The sequence below is a fragment of the Balaenoptera acutorostrata genome, chromosome 2 (genome assembly GCF_949987535.1).
Source record: "Balaenoptera acutorostrata chromosome 2, mBalAcu1.1, whole genome shotgun sequence".
Lineage (NCBI taxonomy): Eukaryota > Metazoa > Chordata > Mammalia > Artiodactyla > Balaenopteridae > Balaenoptera > Balaenoptera acutorostrata.
This window is the reverse complement of record NC_080065.1, coordinates 102,758,617-102,783,097: the sequence shown is the minus strand read 5'-3', so window position 1 is coordinate 102,783,097 and position 24,481 is coordinate 102,758,617. Positions and strand designations below refer to the sequence as shown.

The 24,481-nt window shown below is 37.7% G+C and overlaps 1 non-coding gene and 1 pseudogene across 1 annotated transcript; one reads left to right on the top strand and one right to left on the bottom strand.

Annotated features, from left to right (window-relative positions):
• Positions 1 to 24,481, bottom strand: part of LOC130707083 (peroxisomal multifunctional enzyme type 2-like) — a 54,190-nt pseudogene that overhangs the window by 11,068 nt on the left and 18,641 nt on the right.
• Positions 12,401 to 12,509, top strand: LOC130707427 (U6 spliceosomal RNA). The gene has a single exon (XR_009007322.1). It is a non-coding gene; the product is annotated as a U6 spliceosomal RNA (small nuclear RNA).

Genomic DNA, 24,481 nt, shown 5'->3' with positions numbered 1-24,481 from the left:
TTGGCACCAGACAGACCTAGGTTCAAATCCAGCTCTGCCATTAGTGGGCAATTTTCTTTATCACCCTAGCCTCAACCTTCTCATTTAAAAAACTGAGAGGCTAATCAAACTCTTACAGAGCATTATCCTTGATAAATATTCATACCTCAATAAATGTGAACTATTATGATTATTTAAAAGATTTCAGCAACAGTATAAGACGATCAAGTTTTTAAGATTAGTGTCAGTGTTCTTACCCCACAGATATCATTCCTATAAATGAAAAGAAACAACTTTTCTAAAGAAATCATATTAAAGGAATATGAAAATTTTCATATTATTTCAATGACAGCATTGCTTCCAACAGAAGGCAGAATTAGCAAAGACATAAAAGATCTATGATGAGAAATGACTAAAGTCAACTGATTGGATGTTTGACTAAATTCAATCATAATGCAAAATGACCATTCTCCAAACAATAAAGAACACTATCAAGGTTTATTTTCTGAATATCCTGAAGGACTTTCGTATTTCAGAAGAAAAGCAAAAAGCTTCGTGTTTTGGTGTTTCATTTCTGCCTAGATGTAAAAATCACTAAAATTCACACATACAAACTAAGAAAAATAGATCTATATTGTCTTACTTGAGTATTAAATGTAAGTGGGAGGATCTTCCATATATGAGTAAATTAGTTCCTAGTTTTATTTATTTAAAGTGTACCATTAGGGACTTCCCTAGTCATCCAGTGGTTAAGAATCCACCTTCCAGTGCAGGGGACATGGGTTTGATCCCTGGTCAGGGAACTAATACCCCACATGCCAAGGGGCAACTAGGCCCTTGCGCCACAACTACTGAGCGCACACCCTCTAGAGCCCGCGCACCACTACTAGAGAGCCCACGTGCCGTAACTACTGATCCCACACACCCTGGAGCCTGCGCACCAGAACTAGAGGGCCCACGTGTCTCAGTGAAAGAGTCCGCATGCCGCAACGAAGACCCTGTGTGCCACAACTAAGACCCAATGCAGCCAAATAAATAAGTAAATTTTTTTTTAAAGTGTACATTAAGTTAAACCAAATGCTAAATAAAAAAGGTCAGGAATTAGTTCTTCCCAAATCCTCACATCCCCTAAAAAAGCAAACAGATCGACAAGAAAAACAAGTAAAACTACACAGATCCCAGGCCTACAGTGTAATTAGAAGAGAAAAACCACACACTTCAAATTCCTATAAGTAGAAAAAAAAACACCTATATCCAGCAGCACTGTCTTGTGAGCACCCTCTCAAAACTGCTAGAGAGAGTGGTAGGGGTGGGGAGGGGGAGTATAGCAGAAGCTCATGGAAGAGAAAAAAGGAAACAAAGAAAAATCACTTCGAGACACAGACAGTCTACCTCGAGGACAAAAATACTGAGAAGAATCCTGGAAGATTAGAATACTGACTACTGAGAAAAGAATTAAAAGTGCACGGGCCTCCAAACGGCAGTCCTAGAAAGGCAATACTTCTGAGGAAGAAGAGGATAAAACAAAGATGTCTCCTTCGAAGACGAATGGTGAAGAAAGAGAAGCAAGAGGGGAAATTTATGATCCTGCAGGATAAAGAGAACTAAAAAAAAATTTAATAAAACACTTCCCCACTATGCCTTACTCCAAAAAGCCATCCATTAAAGAAAAGGCACTTTGCTATACTGACAGATGACAATCTTGAATTTCTTTAAGAACCTTGTAAACTGTCCCAAACTACTAACTTTACCTACAAAATGCATATAGGTAAGTAATCTTCACCTGTACAAAGCTACAATAAGACTAAAAAAGAAAATAAGAACCAAAACATTATAATAAATACAATTTTCCCAAACAAAACAACTAGCAAACAGAAGAAAACGATAACACAATACTCAAGCATTTGGGGATAGGAAATAAACATCTGGAATCTGAAATTCAAAAACCAAAAATATAAATGGACAACAAACATGAAGAAATGAAGTAAGAGATGATTAAACTTGGGAAAGAAAGAAAAGAAAAATCAAAGTCATACCAGAAATTGAAGACTAAATTATAATGTTCCCAAAGGAGAACATATTCAAACAAAATTTTAATAAGGGGCATAGAAGAAAAAGAAGAAAAAAACCAAGAGAATGGAAATGAGATTAATAAAGAACTACAAAAGGACAGAAAATGGTTGGAAGAAAGATAGAAAAAGATCCAATGTACATAAAGAGTACCTGAAGAAATAAAAATAAAACAATGAATAAGAACTAATATTTAAAATTATAACCCTAGAAAACTTTTTGAAAATAGAAGATCTGAACACACATATTAAAAAGGCCCACCAGGTACATGGGAAAACGGACCTGGAATGAGCAACACTGAGACTTATCCTAGTAAAACTATTAGATTTTTAAAGATGAAGGAAAAAAAAATCCTAAAGCCCTTGAGGATAAAGATCAAGTAACTTAAAGGAAGATAATGACTGGCATCAGACTTCTAAACAGCAATATAGAAAGCCAGGCAACAATGGAACACCATTTTAAGAAACTCAAGATTTCATATCCAGCCAAGCTGTCCTTTGAGTATCCAGGGTATAGAAAAATAGTTTTAAATACATAGGAACCGGACTTCCCTGGTGGCGTAGTGGTTAAGAATCCGCCTGCCAGTGCAAGGGGACATGGGTTCAAGCCCTGGTCCAGGAAGATCCCACATGCCGCAGAGCAACTAAGCCCATGTGCCACAACTACTGAGCCTGTGCTCTAGAGCCCATGAGCCACAACTACTGAGCCCACGTGCCACAACTACTGAAGCCCGCACGCCTAGAGCCCGTGCTCCGAAACAAAGAGAAACCACCACAACGAGAAGCCCGCGCACCACAATGAAGAGTAGCCCCCGATTGCTGCAACTAGAGAAAGCCCGCGCGCAGCGACGACAACCCAGTGCAGCCAAAAATAAATAAATAAATTTATTTAATAAATAAATAAATACATAGGAACCAAAGGAATACTATACACGAGGCCTTCTTGGGGAACCTACCACAGGAGGAGCTTTATCCAACCAGGAGATATGGGAGAACCTTTGGCAAAAGGATTGATATATATTCGATTGCAAATCTAAGACTAAAACAAAGGTGGGGAAGAGGGAAGAATAATATATAAATGTTAAATTGTTCTGAAAAAGTAAAATTAATGCATTCCCCAAAATGGGAACTGTAAGGGAAAGAGAAACAAGAAAATAAAATAGGCTCTTTAATTGTTAGAAACAAATAGGAAACAAAGCACAGCAATAAAAACTGAGAAAACAAATAGTAATAAATGAGAAAATTGGGCACTATGGGCATATAAAAAGGTATAGGACTTCCACTTTCAGCCTAGATGGAATAAGTGGAATGAACTTACTCTTCCACTGTAAACAATTAGGAAAAAAAAAATTTTTTTAAGTGGGCGAGGGAGATACTGTTCTTAGACATTGGACAGTAGGCAGGACAGGATTATGATTCTTGATAGAAAAGAAACAAACAAGATGGACTCTACAATGGCCACAGCGCTCTGCCTGACAGCACTTTCTAGACTGCAGTGCAAAAAGGGAAACCGAAACATAGCAAAACAGTCTCAAAGAGTTAAAGAGATAAAGATCAGAGTTCTGGGAGAATGGGCAGCTGGAATGCAGACGTACTGAAAGGGAGGAAGCTACACAGGAAAGAGCTCCAGAAATTGAAATAGAAATCCCCTTGAGGGCCACAGAGAAAGGCCCTGGAAGATGAGACACCACCCGGAGAAGAAGCCGGGTGGAGATTAGAGGCACGCCAGCCAACAGGGAGCACTAAGACCCTGCACTTGTGAAAGAGCCATCCGGGACTTTCCTGCCCCACCCAGCCGCCGTCTGAGAACAGCCACATGAGTGACAGCCAACACCCTTTGTAGCACAAGGACCACCCAGGCGACCCAGAGTCACGCAAAATAATAAATCATTGTTTCAAAACAAAATTTTAAAAGTACTTACAATACACATGGTAATATAATAAAGAATTATACTTTAATGGATAGTATAACCAATATTCCAAAGATTAACTTTATTTAAGAATGATGGTAGCTAAGATCCTAATTGTTAGAATAAGTAGTATGAGATATGTATCTAGGGAAACTAAAGATACTTGTTTTCATTCTCCTCAAATACAAAGCCTGACACCTGTTACCTATTTATACTTTGGTCTTTCTAGATTATTGGGGAAGAATTTTCTCTTTATTAATTATGAAAAACCATGAAGTATACCTGTAATATCATACCAGTTTGAAGATGAAGAAATTCTCCTAAAGACATGAAAAACAAAATATTCCAGAAGTGATATTGGTAGAGCTATGGTTGCCAGTTTCCCTACTGATTGAAAAGTTACTTATTTAATTTAAATACCTGGCACAAAGTTTATGCTATAACAACATAATCTGTTCCATTTCCACTTCTCCTTAAAGGTCTGTTCGTCCACAATCATCTCCCACCACTCTCCGGTGTGAATGCTCTAATTCTTACTCCCTGTACCTACATCATGCTCTTTTCTGCTATCATTACTAAGTTCTTATCCCCTTCCAGGCCATACTGCAAGCCTTATATCCCTGGCAAGAGAGAAGATCTATACACCATTTTAGTTCAGAAGCCCCATCTTTCCTACCAAACTCTTCTGTATGTCATTCTCTAATGAGTAGCCCATCTCAGAATGTCTACAGCGCTTACTCTATAATTCAAAGCCTTGTATTTAATCATTCGTTGCTTAGAATAGGTGCCCTAGAAATGAAGACATCTACGCCTTATATCTAAGTGTCCTTTCAGTTCCCTGACAATAGATCACACTTCTTCTACTTGATTTGTATCTCCTATAGCACAGATCCAATTTAAAACAGCCCACAAATCCCCTGAAATTTATGCAAAGTTTTATGCAAAATGTTTTTGAAGAAACAGTCGGTAGTTTTTATCATATTCTCGAGTGACCATATGATACAAATGGTCAGGAACCTCTGTCAAATGATGGGTGCCCATTATTTATACAAAAAAGATTTGTTAACTTATAAACTGTCCTTTGTCACACAGCAAAATACTCAAGTCTGCTAAAAGCTAACAAAAAGTTCTATTCATCTGAAAAAAGAAAACAAGAAAATCTTTCTGCTTACTGTATAAAGAAATTCAAGCCATGGAAACTATTCAGCTTTTCTTATCTACAGCAGATACATTTTATTATTTCAGTAACACAAGAATAATAATGGAGCATTTCTGGGTTTTCTGAACCATGAAACCATGAAGTCTTCTGTTCTTTAGTGTGCTAATAAAATTAATTTCACTATGAAGCTTTAATTAAACATAAATATGAGTGCTCTCTTAAGAAACTGATAAGAAATAGGGATGAGAAGAACAATTAAAGGCAAAAACTAATCTGAGGTAGAAAGTATTGTTCTATCACCCAATTATATAGTGTATAAAAAAATACAATTAATATGTTCCAAACTTAATTCTTTCTGGCTCATGAAATTATATTCCTATTTGCCAGCATACATAAATCCTGCAGAAGTTCTCATATCAAGTATATCAAAATTAATATCAAAAAATAAGTGAATTTTACAAATAATGTGCTGTCATCACCTGCTCATTCACAGCATAACTTCAGAGCTTTACATATTCTGCTCTATATTTGCATGGTTAGTATTCTGGCCATCTTAGGGAAGAATCGTCAGGTCTCTCAAAAACAAAGTTGCTTTTCTCAACTTTATGGTCACCTTTTGCTTCTTAGATAAATCTTTGCATGCTTACAGAATTTGTTAACTGACAGGGCATTTTAACTCCTCCATCAGAAAACATATTATTTATGCCAAACAAATGAGATTAAATCATCTACTCCTTTCTCAGATGCTTTATTGTACCTGTCCACTAAAGTTAGCATAAAATAATCTCTCTCGAAGCAATGTAGCTCAGTTTTCTTTTCCAATAGAAGAAAGGATAACTGAAATTTGCCTTTTATTTTATCCTGCTCTCTAAGGCTTTAATGAAATTCTTCACTACTAAGCTAGGCAGTCTCCTTAAGGCAAGCAGTCCATTGCCAACAAAGCATGATGCTTTTTCAATTGACTAATGAAAAGCCATTTTACATTTTCTTTTGACACCTGGTGGGGAAAAAAACTGCTAAGTAAAAATTCAGAAAGAACGAATTTCAACTACAGAAATATGCCGTTATTTTTATTATGTAGAAGAACACAGCCACTACTTTTGGACTCAACAAAATTACAGGGTATCAGAGTTATAAATCAAAAAGTGTCAGGAGTCAGGTGGCTTTATCACTTTTCAAAAATACATTCTTACCTGATTAAGTGAGGTGGTATCTGTAAGTACAGCATCAGGAGGTCTATTAGGTATGGCTACAGCTACCTGAGATCAAAAAACATTACACGTTAAATTATAACAAAATAATTGTTATTCTCTTTACCCAAACTGATATTTGATAAACAACCATGTTTCAATATACAGTCATCCCTCAGTTTCCAAGGGTGATTGGTTCCAGGACCCCTTCATGGATACCATGATCTGCAGATGCTCAAATCCCTTATATAAAATGGTGTAGTATTTGCATATAATCTATGCACATCCTCCCATATACTTATAATACCTAATACAATGGAAATGCTGTGTAAATAGTTTGGGAACTTTCTGGAATTTTTTTTTTCTGAATATTTTTGATCCACGGTTGGTTCAATCTGCAGATGCCAAACCTGTGGATACAGAACCCACAGATATGGAGGGCTGACTGTAACAAAATCTGCAAGCTGGATAAAAAGTTTATTTTAATATTTTATTTTCAGCACATAATGACATTTAAAATTTCATAACTGCTAGCTTCATCTACATTATGATTTCCCTGAAATGACCTTGTTTAACGAAAGGAATTATATAACCAGATTCATTCTTTAGGCCACAAAGGAGAAAAAGGTAAAGACTCTTTTCCCAATGCAAAAGATGACAATAACTGTAAGAATTAGACCAACAATTCCCATCTATATTGATTTAATCTTTAAATGCACTTTACTAAGGGTGTGGATCTCTTTGCATTTATTTTCTTTTTAATTTTTATTGGAGTATAGTTGATTTACAATGTTGTGTTAATTTCAGGTGTACAGCAAAGTGAATCAGTTATACATATCTATATCTATATCTATATCTCCACTCTTTTTTAGATTCTTTTCCCATATAGGTCCTTACAGAGTATTGAGTAGAGTTCCCTGTGCTATACAGTTAAGTCCTTATTAGTTATCTATTTTATATATAGTAGTATGTATATGTCAATCCCAATCTCCCAAATTATCACTCCCCCACCATTTTCCCCCTGGTAACTATAAGTTTGTTTTCTACATCCGTGACTCTATTTCTGTTTTGTAAAGAAGTTCATTTGTATGTTTTTTTTTCAGATTCTGCATATAAGTGATATCATATGATATTTGTCTTTATCTGACTTACTTCACTCAGTATGGCAGTCTCTAGGTCCATCCATGTTCCTGCAAATGGCATTATTTCATTCTTCTTTATGGCTGAGTAATATTCCATTGTATATATGTACCACTTCTTCTTTATCCATTCTTCTTTTTTTTTTTAAGTGCATAAATCTTTTTATTTATTAATAAATTTATTTATTTACTTTGGCTGTGTTGGATCTTTGTTGCTGTGTGCAAGCTTTCTCTAGTTGCAGTGAGCGGGGGCTCTCTTCATTGCAGTGCGCAGGCTTCTCATTGCGGTGTCTTTTCTTCTTGCGGAGCACAGGCTCTAGGCGCACAGGCTTCAGTAGTTGTAGCACGCGGGCTCAGTAGTTGCGGCTCGTGGGTGCTACAGCACAGACTCAGTAGTTGTGCCGCACGGGCTTAGCTGCTCCACGGCATGTGGGATCTTCCAGGACTGGGACTTGAACCTATGTCCCCTGAATTGGCAGGCAGATTCTTAACCACTGCACCACCAGGGAAGCCCCCATTCCTCTGCTGATGGACATTTAGGTTGCCTCCATGTCCTTGCTATTGTGAACAGTGCTGCTATGAACATTGGGGTGCGTGGTTTTCTCCAGATGTATGCCCAGTAGTGGGATTGCTGGATCATATGCTAACTCTATTTTTCATTTCTTAAGGAACCTCCATACTGTTCTCCGTAGTGGCTGTATCAATTTACATTCCCACCAACAGTGCAAAAGGGTTCCCTTTTCTCCACACCCTCTCCAGCATTTACTGTTTGTAGATTTTGTGATGATGGCCATTCTGACCAGTGTGAGGTGATATCTCATTGTAGTTTTGATTTGCATTTCTCTAATAATTAGTGATGTTGAGCATGTTTTCATGTGCTTTTTGGCCATCTGTATGTCTTCTTTGGAGAAACGTCTGTCTAGATCTTCCTCTTTGCATTTATATCCTAATTGGAGCAGTTGAGCTTCTTGGATGTGTAGATCAACGTTTTTCATCAATGCCATTGTTTCTTCAATTATTTTTTCTGCTTCTTTCTCTCTCCTCTCTTTCTGGTATGCCCATTACGTAAAAGCTGGTGTACTTAATGGTATTTCACATTTCTCTGAGCCTCTTCATTCTTCTTCTTCACCTTTTTTCTTTCTGTTCTTCAGACATAGATAGATTGATCGATCTTCAAGCTTTTTGATTTTAATTCTGCCACTTCAAATCTACTGTTGAGACCCTCTAGTAAATTCTTCATTTCAGTTATTGTACTTTCAGTTCCAGAACTACTTCTATTTGGTTCTTTTTTTATATAATTTCTATTTATTGATTTCTTTCTCTTTTTTTTTTTTTTTTTTGAGCCACACCACGCAGCTTGCAGGATCTTAGTTCCCCGACCAGGGACTGAACCCATGCTCCCTGCAGTGGAAGTGCGGAATGCTAACCACTGGACCACCAGGGAATTCCCCAATTTTTCTCTATTTGATGAGACATTGTCCTCATACTTTACTTCTTTACATACTTTACTTCTTTAAGCATGGTTTCCTTTACTTCTTTGACTATATTTACAATAAATGCTTTGAAGTCTTTTCCTATTAAGTCATCTCCAAAGCAATCTCTGTTGCCTGTTCTGTTTTGTTTTGTTTTTTTCCTATCTATGGGTCATACTCTTTTATTTCTTTCAGATCTTGTAATTTTTTGTTGATAACTGGATACTTTAGATAATATATTGCAGCAACTCTGGATACTGAGACCCCTTTCCCCTTCCAGGGCTTGTTGTTATTGTTAACTTGTTCATTTGTTTAGTGACTTGGCTAGACGATTTTAGTTAAGTGTATTTCCCCCACAGTGTGCAGACTCTGATGTTGCTCCTCAGAGGGTACAGCCTTGGGCGAGCACAGTCAGCCTGGGATGACAGTGGTTCTAGCAGGGCGCTCTGTGACCATCTCTCCCTGATCTCTCTGTTAAACTGTCTGTCCAGCTGTTCGGCTTCACAAATTGCCAGATGACTGACTGCTCTATTATTTTCAACAGTGCCCTGGGGCATAAATTGTTCCACAGTCTGATCCAATTAAAGTCAGGCCTTTTTGGAGGTGTAGTCTTTGAGGCCAGTCTTTGAGGTTTGTTATGATCCCATGACAACTCTTCTTAGCTGTCTCTTTCCATGGTTCTCTCTGGCAAACTTCTAGTTGGACTAGTTTAGTTTACTGCTTTCATGGAGCTACCAGCCTCCTCTTGATTATCACTAAAGTAACCTTGTTTTTGAAACCATCCTTACTTTTGAGCTTCCAAATACTTGGTACCAAAATGAGTCAGTTTCCATGGGAAGGGCTTCAGAGCTCTCTATCATTACAGCCTGCCTTGCCCCCCAGGCAAAACCTCTGCACCACTGCCACGGACATGAGGGCAAGGATAGTGGCCCACTTCTCTCCAAGTGACATCCTCACTTTACAAGAAGAGTCCTAGGCAGAGGTCGGAGCTTCTGGTCTTCTCAGCTTGCCTCTAGCAGCAGGGGATCCCCACGCTATGAGCAGCCTGGGCAAGAGTTATCAGGGCCCTAGTGTTCTCAGCCTGCCACAGTGGAATACAGTCTCCACCCTACAAGTGGGGGCAGGGTGGAGGAAGACAGCCCCGTAACTCTCAGCCACTTTTACCTGGAATTGAGCTTCTGCAACACAAGCTGGGGCCAGGGAGCCGGGGTGGGGGTAATAGGAAAAATGAGTGAGCTGCTCCTCCTAGGAAGACATGTGCAGCCCTATTCTGGGAACTGAGGGCAGAGGTAAAAGCTAGGTTAAATTGATGTAAAATCCAATTTACAAAATATTTTTAGGAAAAAAAACATGTCTTTGGATAGAATTTGAGAACTAAAGAGTAACTAGAATTGTTTTATACAAGAGAAATGCTCAAGTCATTTAATGAATGATGATTTGCATTTATACCAGGATCACTTGTATGTGTTAGGTTTTTCTAAAGAGTTTTGGATGCAGGCAAAGTTTGCATAAGAAAGTAAAGATATTCCCATAGTTACCTCAGCTACATTACACTTACGTCAGCCAGACTTTTCTATATATAACATATGTTATATATTAAAATATACAAATATAAACAGCATTTCAAATCCAAGGAACACATTCTGATTCAAAGAAGTGTGGATTACTGAAATCCTACTCTATGAAATTACATATATGGTAAGTTCAAAATACAGATAAGGATCCTTAACGACACATGTATCTCACTTATGAAGTTATAGCCTACCTTAGCTTTGTCTGACGTCCGTTTTCCACCAAAGCCTCCAGCGCCAACAACAAAGATGGAGAACTGATTATAACATATAAGTTCCTCCCCAGAATAAGAGTAGACTGAAAAGCAAATGAAAAAAAAAAGAGGTTATTACCAAAAGACATAACTAGTTACCCAATATGTGATCAACAATCCTTTTAAAAGTTTCAGAAACAAAATCCAATTACTAAAAGGCTTTGCAATTTAAAGACACCCAAGTTTGGGATACAGAGCACTCATTTTAATCATTCACTACCAGTCTCTGGAAGGCAGAGAGAAGAGGATCTTGACAAATCCTTTCTGGACTATGAAACAGCAGTTCATCTCACCTCTTCTTAAAGTGCCCCAACTGCCTTTCATATTTCAATTCTCTCCTTCTCAAACCTTTCAAACAATTCCACTATAAAATGCAGACTAACACACATGAAAAGATGCTCATCATCGCTAATTATTAGAGAAATGCAAATCAAAACTACAACGAGGTACCACCTCACACTGGTCAGAATGACCATCATTAAAAAGTCTACAAATAACAAATGCCGGAGAGGTTGTGGAGAAAAGGGAACCCTCCTACACTGTTGGTAGGAATGTAAATTGGTGCAGCCACTATGGAAAACAGTATGGAGGTTCCTCAAAAAACTAAAAATAGAATTGCCATTGGGCGATTGGGATTGACATGTATACACTGATGTGTATAAAATTGATGCCTAATAAGAACCTGCAGTATAAAACAACAAACAAAACAACTAATACTAAACTTTCATTGGGTTATTTGTATGGAAATATGTTAATATAAATGTTTCAGACATTACATGAAATTTCTAAAAATCTTATATTTGTATTTGTATGGAAATATGTATGGAAATATGTTAATATAAAGGTTTCAGACATTATATGAAATTTCTAAAAATCTTATATTTGTATTTGTATGGAAATATGTTAATATAAATGTTTCAGACATTACATGAAATTTCTAAAAATCTTATATGTTCTGGTATAATGTTATAAGTAATAATCCTAGTTACTACTTTAAAATGTATATCTCAGAAATAACTAATTTTCTTGTCAACTGCATTATTATGAACTTTCATCAAATCTTTAACCGTGGTCATTTTTAAGTCTTTTGTCATTTACAGAGAGTTCTGGGTGTACTCTGATGCTTTTGCAAATATGTTCCTATAAAAGGCTTTCATCTTCAAGAAATTCATGGAAAAGACTCTGACAAGTACAGGTTTCTGGTGACTGACTGTACTGCTGAACTGAATGAATAAGCATTTTCAGAACTCTAATGAAAAACTGATGAACTCATAAAAGTGCTAACAAAAGATCAAGATGAAAAAAAAGATTAATTACATGGGACTGAGTGAACTGATGAGGATGAGTATAATTTTTGTGACTTTCTGTCTGAATTTAAAAAAAAATCCCACAAGGACTCAGAGGCAAAGAATATACAAATCAATTTTCACTGCAAAGTAAAGGAGCTGTTACAGTGGAGGATTACTGAACTGAATGTCAATATTATGACATAGTATGAGTGTGTTTCATGTTTGGTAATTGCAATCATTGTTGCTTTTGTTGTGGTCATCCATGTACAATGCTTGGTGTCAGTCTACTTATCTCTTGTAAAAATAAAATACAGTGTGTGTGTGTGGAAAAAAAAAAAAAAAAAAAAAAAAAAAAAAAAAAAACCAAAGTGCTCGCTTTGGTAGCACATATACTAAAAAATTGGAATGATACAGAGAAGATTAGTATGGCCCCTGTGCAAGAATGACATGCAAATTTGTGAAGCATTCCATATTTTTGGACATGGGAGCAACCTAAGTGTCCATCGACAGATGAATGGATAAAGAAGATGTGGCACATATATACAATGGAATATTACTCAGCCATAAAAAGAAATGAAACTTAGTTATTTGTAGTGAGGTGGATGGACCTAGAGTCTGTCATACAGAGTGAAGTAAGTCAGAAAGAGAAAAACAAACACCGTATGCTAACACATATATATGGAATCTAAAAAAAAAAAAAAAAGTGGTTATGAAGAACCTAAGGGCAGGACAGGAATAAAGACACAGACATAGAGAATGGACTTGAGGACACGGGAAGGGGGAAGGGTAAGCTGGAATGAAGTGAGAGAGTGGCATGGACATATATACACTACCAAATGTAAAACAGATAGCTAGTGGGAAGCAGCCGCATAGCACAGGGAGATCAGCTCGGTGCTTTGTGACCACCTAGATGGGTGGGATAGGGAGGGTGGGAGGGAGACGCAAGAGGGAGGAGATATGGGGATATATGTATATGTATAGCTGATTCACTTTGTTATAAAGCAGAAACTAACACACCATTGTAAAGCAATTATACACCAATAAAGATGTTAAATAAATAAAAAAAAAAAAAAAAAAAAAAAAAAAGATGCATGCACCCCTATGTTCATAGCAACACTATTTACAATACCCAAGACATGGAAACAACCTAAAAGTCCATCAACAGATGAATGGATAAAGAAGATGTGATACACAAACACACACACACTGGAATATTACTCAGCCATAAAAAAGACTGAAATAATGCCATTTGCAGCAACATGGATGCACCTAGAGATTATCATACCAAGAGAAGTCAGAAAGAGACAGACAAATACCATATGATATCACTTATATGTGGAATCTAAAATATGACACAAATGAACATATCTACGAAACAGAAACGGACTCAGAGATATAGAGAACAGACTTGTGGTTGCCTAGGGGAAGGGAAGGTGGTGGAGGGATGGATTGGGAGTTCGGGATTAGCAGATGGAAACTATTATATATAGGATGGATAAACAACAAGGTCCTACTGTATTGCACAGGGAACTATATTCAATATCCTGTGATAAGCCATAATGGAAAAGAATATGAAAAAGAATGTATATATGTATAACTAAATCACTTTGCTGTACAGCAGAATTTAACACAACATTGTAAATCCACTAAAATTCAATAATTCAATAAAATTAAAAAAATAAAATAAAATACAGATAACCACACTCCCAAATTTTCAAACATTCTGCTGAAGTCCTCAATAGAGCCTGGAATGTAAAAGAAGAAATAAGTGAGAATGAAGGTATATGCTTCAGGAGGGCAGGATCATGGCTTTTTTGCTCACCATCATATTCCCAGCAATTAGAATAGTAATTGGGACAGAAAAGGCACCTAATAAATATGTATTAAATTAATTAGTAAATCAATGAACAAACGATGTGACTGAGCAAGTTAGTGAATAAGTAAGCAAGTAATGAATGAAAGACAGCTGTCCCTCTTTCTACTGACTACTTTCCTGGTGACAGTTTGAGCATCACCTAAATCACCAGCACTATAAAACTAGGAATATGATTTTGAATTGTATAATAAGGAAAAATATAATTATAACAAAAAATAAGGGAAGTCATGGTGATTTGCATTTAAAATAAGACTTTTATCCTTATTACACAGAAAATTGGATATCTAATTTCATCTATATTTTATCTACAAATTCTAATACATTATTACCCATTACCAAGCTATAGCTAAATAAATGGAGTAGATCAAGAAAGAATAGTAAAAATTAAAGCTAAGGTTACTGCAAAACTTTTTTGTGGTAGACATTTGGTAGAATGGTGAGAAGACTTAAAGAAAACCAGGAGAGTTCCAGCCAAATGTTAGCCAATATTTGGAATGGTAAGAAAATACCAAAACCTTAAAAAAGAAAGAAGAGGGGTAAGGAGGAAGAGGGAAAGAGAGAGAACAGACACATGTTCTATGTGTCTATGATGAAATACATAGTTTACTTTGTAAACTATGAGTTAACAAAAACAATGTAGTAGAAAAATATTTAAGAGCATTAAAAATGTTCTCAATATATTATTAAGTAAAAACAAGGCAAGTTCCAAAACAACATATTCAGTATAACCTCCTATGTATTTAGAACAAAAATGATAAAGCCTATATTCCAAATACCAGACAAAAACTTTCCACTGCTATTTCCAAAATTTTTTATAATGTTTATCTATTTCTATTGTGCTTAAACTTTAAATTTTTTTTTTATTTTATTTTATTTTTTTTTATTTTTTTTTATGTGCTTAAACTTTAAAACAAATAAATTCTAAGCAATGTATCTTTGGCTTATGTTTAGTTACTAGTATTTCAACATTTATTAAACTACTATAATCTTTTTTTCCACTGCAAAAAAAATGTGGCTATGGTGTTTAAACCCCATTATAAGTTCAATAGGTTTGAATGTGCAAGGTTAAGAACCTAACTACCATTTATAAGAATGATTCAGAGGTCAAATACGTTTGAAGTTCCAAAGAGCTAACACAGAAAAGAGTATCTACAACATAGCCTAATTATCAACTGAGGGCAGTCTATGTATTCATTCCTGCCAAAAAACATACTCTAGGAAGCATAATTCTCCTCTACGTTTGCTATACCAGCCACATTTCTCACCTCTGTGCTTTGGTTATGTTGTTACAAATCTCCTGAAATGTCCCACTCTCTGGACCTCTACCCCAATCTACTCCACCCCCTCCTCCCTTATTTTCTAAAAAAGCTTATGAATTTTTAGAACACTAATCTTGCTTTCTCACAATTGGAAGATAAATAGAAACTTATTAATCAACTTCTGTGATAAAGTATTATGTTACATACAAAGCCTATGAATCTAACAATATTATTATAAGAACTAGAAATGAGTTACCATCCATAAGAATTATTAAACCGGATCCTTTATCCAGGACGTCAGCAACAATTGCTTCACATTTTAATTTTCCTAAAAATGGAAAGTAAATAAATAAATAATACATAAATAAATAAGGAGACTGTTTTAAAGACCATAAGTTATATGAAGACATGAGAGAAATTAACATAACTTCCACTGTAAGTTCAGCAAAGCTAAAAAATCATGATTTAGAATAATTTTCAATATAATGTTGAATCATAAACATTAAAAGCAATCAGAATACCTGAGTCACCAAATTTGAAACATCAATAATTCTGATAAATTAGGTTGTAAAAAGTAACAATTTTCAATCATTCAATGAACACTTGTTAAGCATACAGCCAACACCATCTACCCCATTCCTTCTCAAATCTCTATGGGCTTCAGTTAGACAGTGTTTCTTTCTAACTACTCTGTTCTTTTAGGGACTGTTCCATTATTTAACTGGTAATGTCTTGATGGATTAACAATTATTTGGGAGTGAACTCATAATCTTTTTCTCCAACCTGTTTTTCTCTTTTGTTCCCTATACGAATGAATGGTACTATCCACCCAACTGCCAAGCCAGAAACTTCAGCATGACCCTTGTCTCATAAAATAGTGTCTAAGTATGTGGCAAGACTTGAGTATGCAGAGACTGGGAGGAGCTAAATTATATGAAAAGTTTCTGACTTCGTCCTGAAGTCTATGATCAGCCATCTGGGGTTTTTAACAGGGAAGTGACAAATACACTTGCATTTTGGAAATAATATTCTGGCTGCAGTAAGATGAGCAGACCTGAAGGGAGCAAGAATGGAGGCAGAGGGCTTCCCTGGTGGCGCAGTGGTTGAGAATCTGCCTGCTAATGCAGGGGACACGGGTTCGAGCCCTGGTCTGGGAAGATCCCACATGCCGCGGAGCAACTAGGCCAGTGAGCCACAACTACTGAGCCTGCACGTCTGGAGCCTGTGCTCCACAAGAGGCCGCGATAGTGAGAGGCCCGCACACCGCAATGAAGGGTGGCCCCCGCTTGCCGCAACTAGAGAAAGCCCTCGCACAGAAACGAAGACCCAACACAGCCAAAAATAAATAAATAAATAAACTCCAATCTCTTTAAAAAAAGAATGGAGGAAGAGAGAACACTTAGAAAGTGAGAGATGATGGTGGTCGAAGTGAGGGGGACAGAAATAGGATTCTAAATGTATTGAAGGGAGAGAATCAAAGAACTTGGTACCTGCCTGCGTGTGAAAGATGGTAAAAGAAACGCTAAGGATAACTAGATTGCTGTCACTTTCACCTCCTAAATCTCTCTCTGCTTCTCCCACTTCTCTCCATCTCTCCACCACCACCTTAGCCTAAGCTACCATCATTTCATTTGAACTACCACAACAGACTTCTAACTAGGTACCTGCACGTCCACTCTGACCAACTTTAAAACATGCTCTCCTATTACGTCTGAAGTTATTTTTTCCCAAAGTCAACCTGATTACCAACCTGATTATGCCAAATCCTTCTATTTTAAGTTCTAATGGTATCACGTATGTTTCATCTGTAATGTTTATCACATATAGTTGCAAGTGTACATTTATTTGTGTGGCTTTTTGATTACTGGCTGCCCTCCCCACCAACTAGGTTATATGCTCCATGAGGGCAGAGTCCAGATTTGTTTCCATTCTCCATTTATTCACAACCCTAGCAGAAAGCCTAGAAGTTAGGAAGTAATCAAAAAATAATGGTCAAATTGCTGATGATCTCCTCAGGTGATCAACTCCACATCCAATCAAACACCAAGCCTACTCCCTACATATCTCTATAATTTCTCCACATATATCCATCCTCATGCTCACAATCCTATTCAATCAACCATGGTCTCTAACCTAGATTATTACAACAGTCTCTTAGAAAATCTCCTTCTCTCTATCTCATTCCCTTAAAATCCAAGCATTACAAACATGAGCCAAAGTTGATGCTTTCTAAAATCCACTTTTGATCATATAATTCTCTCCTTTCGGTCCTTCAGTGGTTATCTATTGTCTTTAAAATAAAAGCCAAACTTCTTCACTTGACCACACACTGCACACTGCCTCAGATTAAAAAAAAGGGCTGTGTGAAAACTTAGGCTGTGACACTAAACTGAAGACTCAAACTGAGATGGTGGAGCAGGAGGACACGGAACTCACCTCCCCACCAACAAACACATCAAAAATACATCTACATGTGGAACAATTCTCACCGAAAACTAAGTGCAGACTAACAGAAAGACCTGTACAACCAAGACTATAAGAAAGACCCACCGGTAATTGGGTAGAAAGGGAAGAAAAGCGATCAGGTCAGGACCTGTGTCCCTGAGAGGGGACTCAGAGGAAAAAGGAGATTACACAGGAAGAGACCTTCCCTGGGGAGTGAGCAGTTCAAGCCACGTATTGGGTGCCCCAGCCCTGGTGTCCAACAAGGGGAACACGAGTCCCCTTGGCTGGTTGGAGGGCCAGTGGGATTAACAGGAGGGCTGTGGGAAGCCTGGACTCCGGGAGCAGGTGAACACTTACGTGCCCCCGAGGCAGGGCAGAGAGGGCAGACTGAAACCACTTGGGTAGCTGACTGGTTTCCTACGACTGCCCTGGTCCCCAGCCTGAGCTGAGAGAACACACCAGCACCATGAGCCTCGTGTCGCAGCTTCACACTCTGGGCTGCCATGATTGAGGAAAAGGCTCAGCCATGAGACACTGAGGAGGTTCAAACCCTACGTGGCAACTGAGCAGCGAGGGGGCAGCAATTACTGGTGGCTGCACAGGGGCCCCAGATCTCTGACGGTGGCCATGCCAAACGAAACCCATGCTCCGGGAATATTACTCAGCCATAAAAAGAAACGAAATGGAGTTATTTGTAGTGAGGTGGATGGAGTTAGAGTCTGTCATACAGAGTGAAGTAAGTCAGAAAGAGAAAAACAAATACAGTATGCTAACACATATATATGGAATCTAAGGGGGAAAAAAAAGGGTCATGAAGAACCTAGTGGCAAGAGGGGAATAAAGACACAGACCTACTAAAGAATGGACTTGAGGATATGGGGAGGGCGAAGGGTAAGATGTGACAAAGTGAGAGAGTGGCATGGACATATATACACTACCAAACGTAAAATACATAGCTAGTGGGAAGTAACCGCATAGCACAGGGAGATAAGCTCTGTGTTTTGTGACCACCTAGAGGGGTGGGATAGGGAGGGTGGGAGGGAGGGAGATGCAAGAGGGAAGAGATATGGGAATATATGTATATGTATAACTGATTCACTTTGTTATAAAGCAGAAACTAACACACCATTGTAAAGCAATTATACTCCAATAAAGATGTTAAAACAAACAAACAAACAAAACAAAACCATGCTCCGACCGTCACTGATTACCTACACCCGCCCCTCTTGCTCCACCACTGCTCCCCTCTGGAGTAAGGGTGCCAATGCTGGGAGGGGGAGGAAGCACACACTTAAAGGAAACTTAGCCAGCTCAGACCCGACCCTCAGGGCTTCTGCTCCAGCAACTTGGGACCTGCCCCCGCACCAAATAGTGGGGTAACAGCCACTAAGCAGAGGGGAAGCTCTACCTAACATCTGGCTTGGCCCTACCCCTCCATCTCCAGCTCCACCCCCTACCAAGATGACAGCTGCCAGCACACCTTGAGAAAAGACATAAGTTGTGCTCACATCAAATCCAGCTCTCCCATCAATGCCACTGGGCACATGCAGACTGCATAGGGACATGCCCACAAAAGAACACCCCTTCAAGACCACCATAGGTAACTATTTCACCAAATTTCAATAGATAAAGAAATAGATAAGCAAAATGAAAAGACAGAGGAATCTGTTTCCACTGAAAGAGCAAGAGAAAACTCCTGAAAAAAACAACTAATGAAATAGAAACAAACAATTTACCAGATAAAGAATTCAAAGCATTAGTAATAAGAATGCTAACTGAATTATGGAAAAGAATAGCTGAATACAGTGAGAGTTTTAACAAGGAGCTAGAAAATTCTAAAAAGAACCAATCAGAACTGAAGAATACAACAACTGAAAAGAAAAACACACTAAAAGGAATTAACAGCACACTAGGTGATACAGAAGAACACATAAGTGATCTGGAAGATAGAAAATGGAAATCACCCAATCAGAACAGCAAAAAGAAAAAAGATGAGAACATTTTAAAGGATCTTTGGGGTAACATCATGCATACCAACTTTCCATTATAGGGGTCCCAGAAGGAGAAGAAAGGGAGAAGGGGGTAAAAATATATTTAATGAAAATTATGGCTGAAAATTTCCCAAGTCTGAAGAAGGAAACAGCCAGGTACAGGAAACACAGAGGGTCCCAAACAAGATGAATCCAAACAGACCCGCACCAAGACATATCATAATTAAAATGGCAAAACTTAAAGAGAGAATTCTAGAGGCAGCAAAAGAAAAACAAAGAGCATATACAAGGGAATGCCCATAAGGCTATCAGCTGATTGTTCTGCAGAAACTTTGCAGGCCAGAAGGGAGTGGCATGGTATATTTAAAGTGCTGAAAGGGAAAAACCTACAACTTAGGATACTCTGCCCAGCAAGATTATCCTTCAGAATTGAAGGGGAGATAAAGAACTTCTTGGATAAGCATCAATACTAAAGCAACCCTAAAAGAAATGTTAAAGGGTCTTCTCTAAGTGGAAAAGAAAAAGCTGTAACAAGAATTAAGTATCTATAGAAAAGAAAAAATCCCATTAGTAAAGGCAAATATATAGGGAAGGCTGAGGCTCAACCACTTAAATAAGCTAGTACAACGACTAAAACAAAAAAAATTGTAAAATCAAGTATAACTACAATAATCAGTAAAGGGATAAACATGAAGATGTAAACTATGACATGAAAAACACAAAGTATGGGGGCTTCCCTGGTGGCGCAGTGGTTGAGAATCTGCCTGCCAATGCAGGGGACACGGGTTCGAGCCCTGGTCTGGGAAGATCCCACATGCCGCGGAGCAGCTGGGCCCGTGAGCCACAATTACTGAGCCTGCGCGTCTGGAGCCTGTGCTCCGCAACAAGAGAGGCCGCGATAGTGAGAGGCCTGCGCACCGCGATGAAGAGTGGCCCCCGCTTGCCACAACTAGAGAAAGCCCTTGCACAGAAACGAAGACCCAACACAGCCATAAGAATTAATTAATTAAAAAAAAAAAAACACAAAGTACGGGGGAAGCGAGTAAAAAATGTAGAGCTTTTAAAATGTGTTTGAACTTAAGGGACTACCTGGTTTAAAACAAATAAACACAGTCATAGATCAACATCTATGAGCCCCATGGTAACCACAAATCAAAAATCTACAACAGATACCCAAAAACAAAAGAGAAAGGAACACAAGCAAAAGAAAAGCATGAAACCACAAAGGAAAAAACTAAAAGAAGAAAAAAAAAAAACAGGGAAGAACTACAAAAACAACCAGAAACAAGTAACACTAACACTGAAACAGAACTATTCAGCATTAAGCAATAAGAATTTTTTTTAATTAAAATCTCAAAAAAAATTAAAGTATAATTCTAGCTATTTGCTGACCTCTACATTATATAATGTGAAATGAAAAAGACTTTTTTTTTATTTTACCACCTTACATGGTCAGTATATAATTAATATTCTGACATCAGAGTAGCAACATAAAACAAACATATCAAAGTAAAGTGAAAAGATAACGAGAAGATTTACTGAACAAGTAAGATATTATTGAGAAAAATAAACTGATTATTAAGACAGCCTTGGTTTTACTTACTCTAAAAGAAAATAGAAAAAAGTTAATTACAAGACATTCTGTATCTTTTAACATTGTTTGCCTTATGAAAATCAGTACCAACACAAATACCTGAGAAAAGAATGAAGAATCATATTCATGGCAATCATAACTGATTATACACAATCACTAAGTTTAGGACACACACAGAATATGCTCCTTTCAATTGTTGACCAGATGTTTAGTATTTTGAAATAATTTATTAAATAAGACTATTCAAATAGGACAAAGTTTAAGGCAACCAAAATAGGTACTAGTTAACATCAATCTACTCTAATGGCTGACATGCACATAAATAACTTATAATATTGTTTATTTAGGTTGCTCTATGCCAGTTTAACACATTGACACAGTTTGGAAGGTTAGTCAGAAAATAAAACCATCAAGAACTCACCTGCTCTGGGAAGTGGTTTATATAACTCCAAGTACTGCTCCCCATGAAGAACCTACGTTAGGGTAAGCAAAATTTTATTAGTAGACTTTCTTTTTCCACAGCTTCTTCTGTGGATACCGCTAATCACAAGTGGCATTTCACTGTCCACACGTTCACGCGACTACTTCCCCCAAACTATCTGTCTCAATTTGGCTCCCACTTCTTAATTATATGATTCAGAAATAATCAGTCCCCCAATCTAAAGACTGTCAGCTCTCTAGAATAGAAAAGATACATTTGTGTTCTTTCTTGACATTCATAAATTTTTGTTGACTGATAACTGTGGATTATTTGCCAATGGAGACACTAAACTAGGCGTATTTCCAGTGCTCGTCACTGCGCCTGGAACATAGCAGGTATCCAATAAATATCTATTGAATAAAAATGAACAAATAGGTCAGTACTAGTAAAGTAATTTCAGGTCACACCTGCCAAATACAAATGACACAACCAAAACATTAATATAAATCTTACAACCACAGTCAAGTAAAAGCACTGCCAATGTCAACATTTCCTTAGTGTAAGAGTAAATACTAAAGACCCCGTGCAACATCAGAGCCACTTAACTTCAATGTATCAAAGCAAGAATATAAAAATATATGTAGGAATACAATAGGACAGTAAAAACAAAACCTGACCCATATATCCGAATGACCACACTCAACTGCTATGGGACAGTTTAATTCCCAGTCTTCCTCAGAACCCAGAAGGGAAAAAGAAAAGGGGTGAGGGTAGTGATGGGAGGACAAATGAAGGACTGCCTCACTATCATACGACCTGGAAGCTCAAGGTTAGGAAGACTGGGATTCAAATCCCAAGACGGCTATCATTCCCAGTGACAGATTTTGAACACTATTCATGATTTCCAACTCCTTCCAACTCTGAGGAAGAATTCTGAAACATTTACTTTAATTGTTTGTACTGACATTACCCAAACAGAAGAACTGTATGCAACAAATACCATGGGAGAGTGACTAAAACAACAAACTGCCTGGCATCTATTTCTTGCCTCCCTCCCAACTTCATCGAATACTTTAATAAAATAACCGTAGATTCTCATAGACTCAGAGCAGCAATGAGCTAATCGATCCTCCAGTAAATGGGTTCTCCAATCAGTCAAAATCACAGAAATCAGTTCAAAAGTCTACGATTCAACAGTTATCAACTGGACTCATGGCCTGACCCTCACTTCAAGAAATAAAATAACCCCAAAGCCTTCTCACAATTGTTTGCTCCTCCCTTCTTGAAACCATTTATTCACTTTGCTTTTCAAATACCACACTCTCCTGATACACCTCATACCTCACCAGACACTCTTTCCCAGTCTCTCTTGCTCACTCCTCCTCATCTCTTCCACCTCTCACCTCTCACCAAACTCAGGCTTTTCTCTACTTACATTCACACATGGGTGATTTCACCCAGCCTCATGTCTTTAAATCTCACTTAAATGCTACGAATCCCAGTAGGGCCTCCCCCGCAAACTCTAAACTCACATATTTAACTGCCCACTGTATATCTCCACTTGAATGTAGAATAGGCATCTCAAATCTGTCCAAAACCAACTCCTGATCATCCCCACCTTAAAGTAACTGTATAGATCTATTTTATTATACATAGTAATATATCATATGTAACTACTATACATGTTAAATACATTGTACATAATTAATTCTAAATATATGGGTATATATGCATATATATCATCCCAGTTAACCAGACCAAAAACCTTCTTCCTTGACTCCTCTTTCTGTCCATGCATATCCAGACTAGTGCTGGAATTACCATAATCAACTCCAAACTGGTTTCCCTGCTTCCATGCTTGGCTCCCATAAATCTATTCTCCACAGAGGAGCAAAAATGAGCCTGTGAGTGAACATAGCCAGATCATACCACTCCTCAGTTCAAAGCACTACAAATGGCCTCCCATGTTAATCAGAGTATGAGGTAAAATTCTTATGATGACTACAAGGCCCTCTTCTCCTACCACTGCCCCCTTGCTCATTCTATAGCTGTATCAACCCCCTTGCTGTTCCAAAAACAAGGTAAGTATGCACCTGCCTCGGGGCCTTTTACACCTGTTCTCTCTGCTTCAAATATTCTTCACTCTTGCTCCTTCATCACTATCGTCAGGTAAGGATTATCATACCCACTTTATACATAAGGAAACTGAAGCTTAGAGAAGTTATTTACCCTTGGTCAAATAGCATGTAATGGCAGAGAGAGAATTAGTAACATTATGCCAGGGTTATGGACTGTACATAATTATTGTTGTCTTCTTTTTGCTTGCCTTTTCAACTAACTCTCTACCCTTTTTTTCTTTTTAAGAAAAATCAAAAGACATGCTAAACCTTTATCCTTGAATCAACCACTATAAACTATTGTATTAAGACACCATACACACACACACACACACACACACACACACACACACACACACACACACAGCATGTGACATTTACCAATCATATTTAAAGAAAGAGAAGAAGAGCAAAATAAAGGTTTCTTATTATGCATACCTTTGCCAAGTTGACTGAGAGCCCAGGAATCTCTGCTAATCCTCCACCCATTATAGATTTCTGAGCTAGAATAACTCCGAAGGTAGGCAAACAGGAGAAATCAGAACTCCCTTCATAAATAAATTTCAAATCTTTCGGTTCCTTGATAGATGCTCCCACTCCAAGGGCATACATAATAGTGTCCAGTTCCGTATAAGAAGAAGAAAATGGAGGAAGTTTATGGCCAATAGCTCCAGCCTATGGAACAATTGCAGAAAGTTATTTTTTTCACTGATATTCTTGTCAAATCTTTAAATTTCTGACTTTTC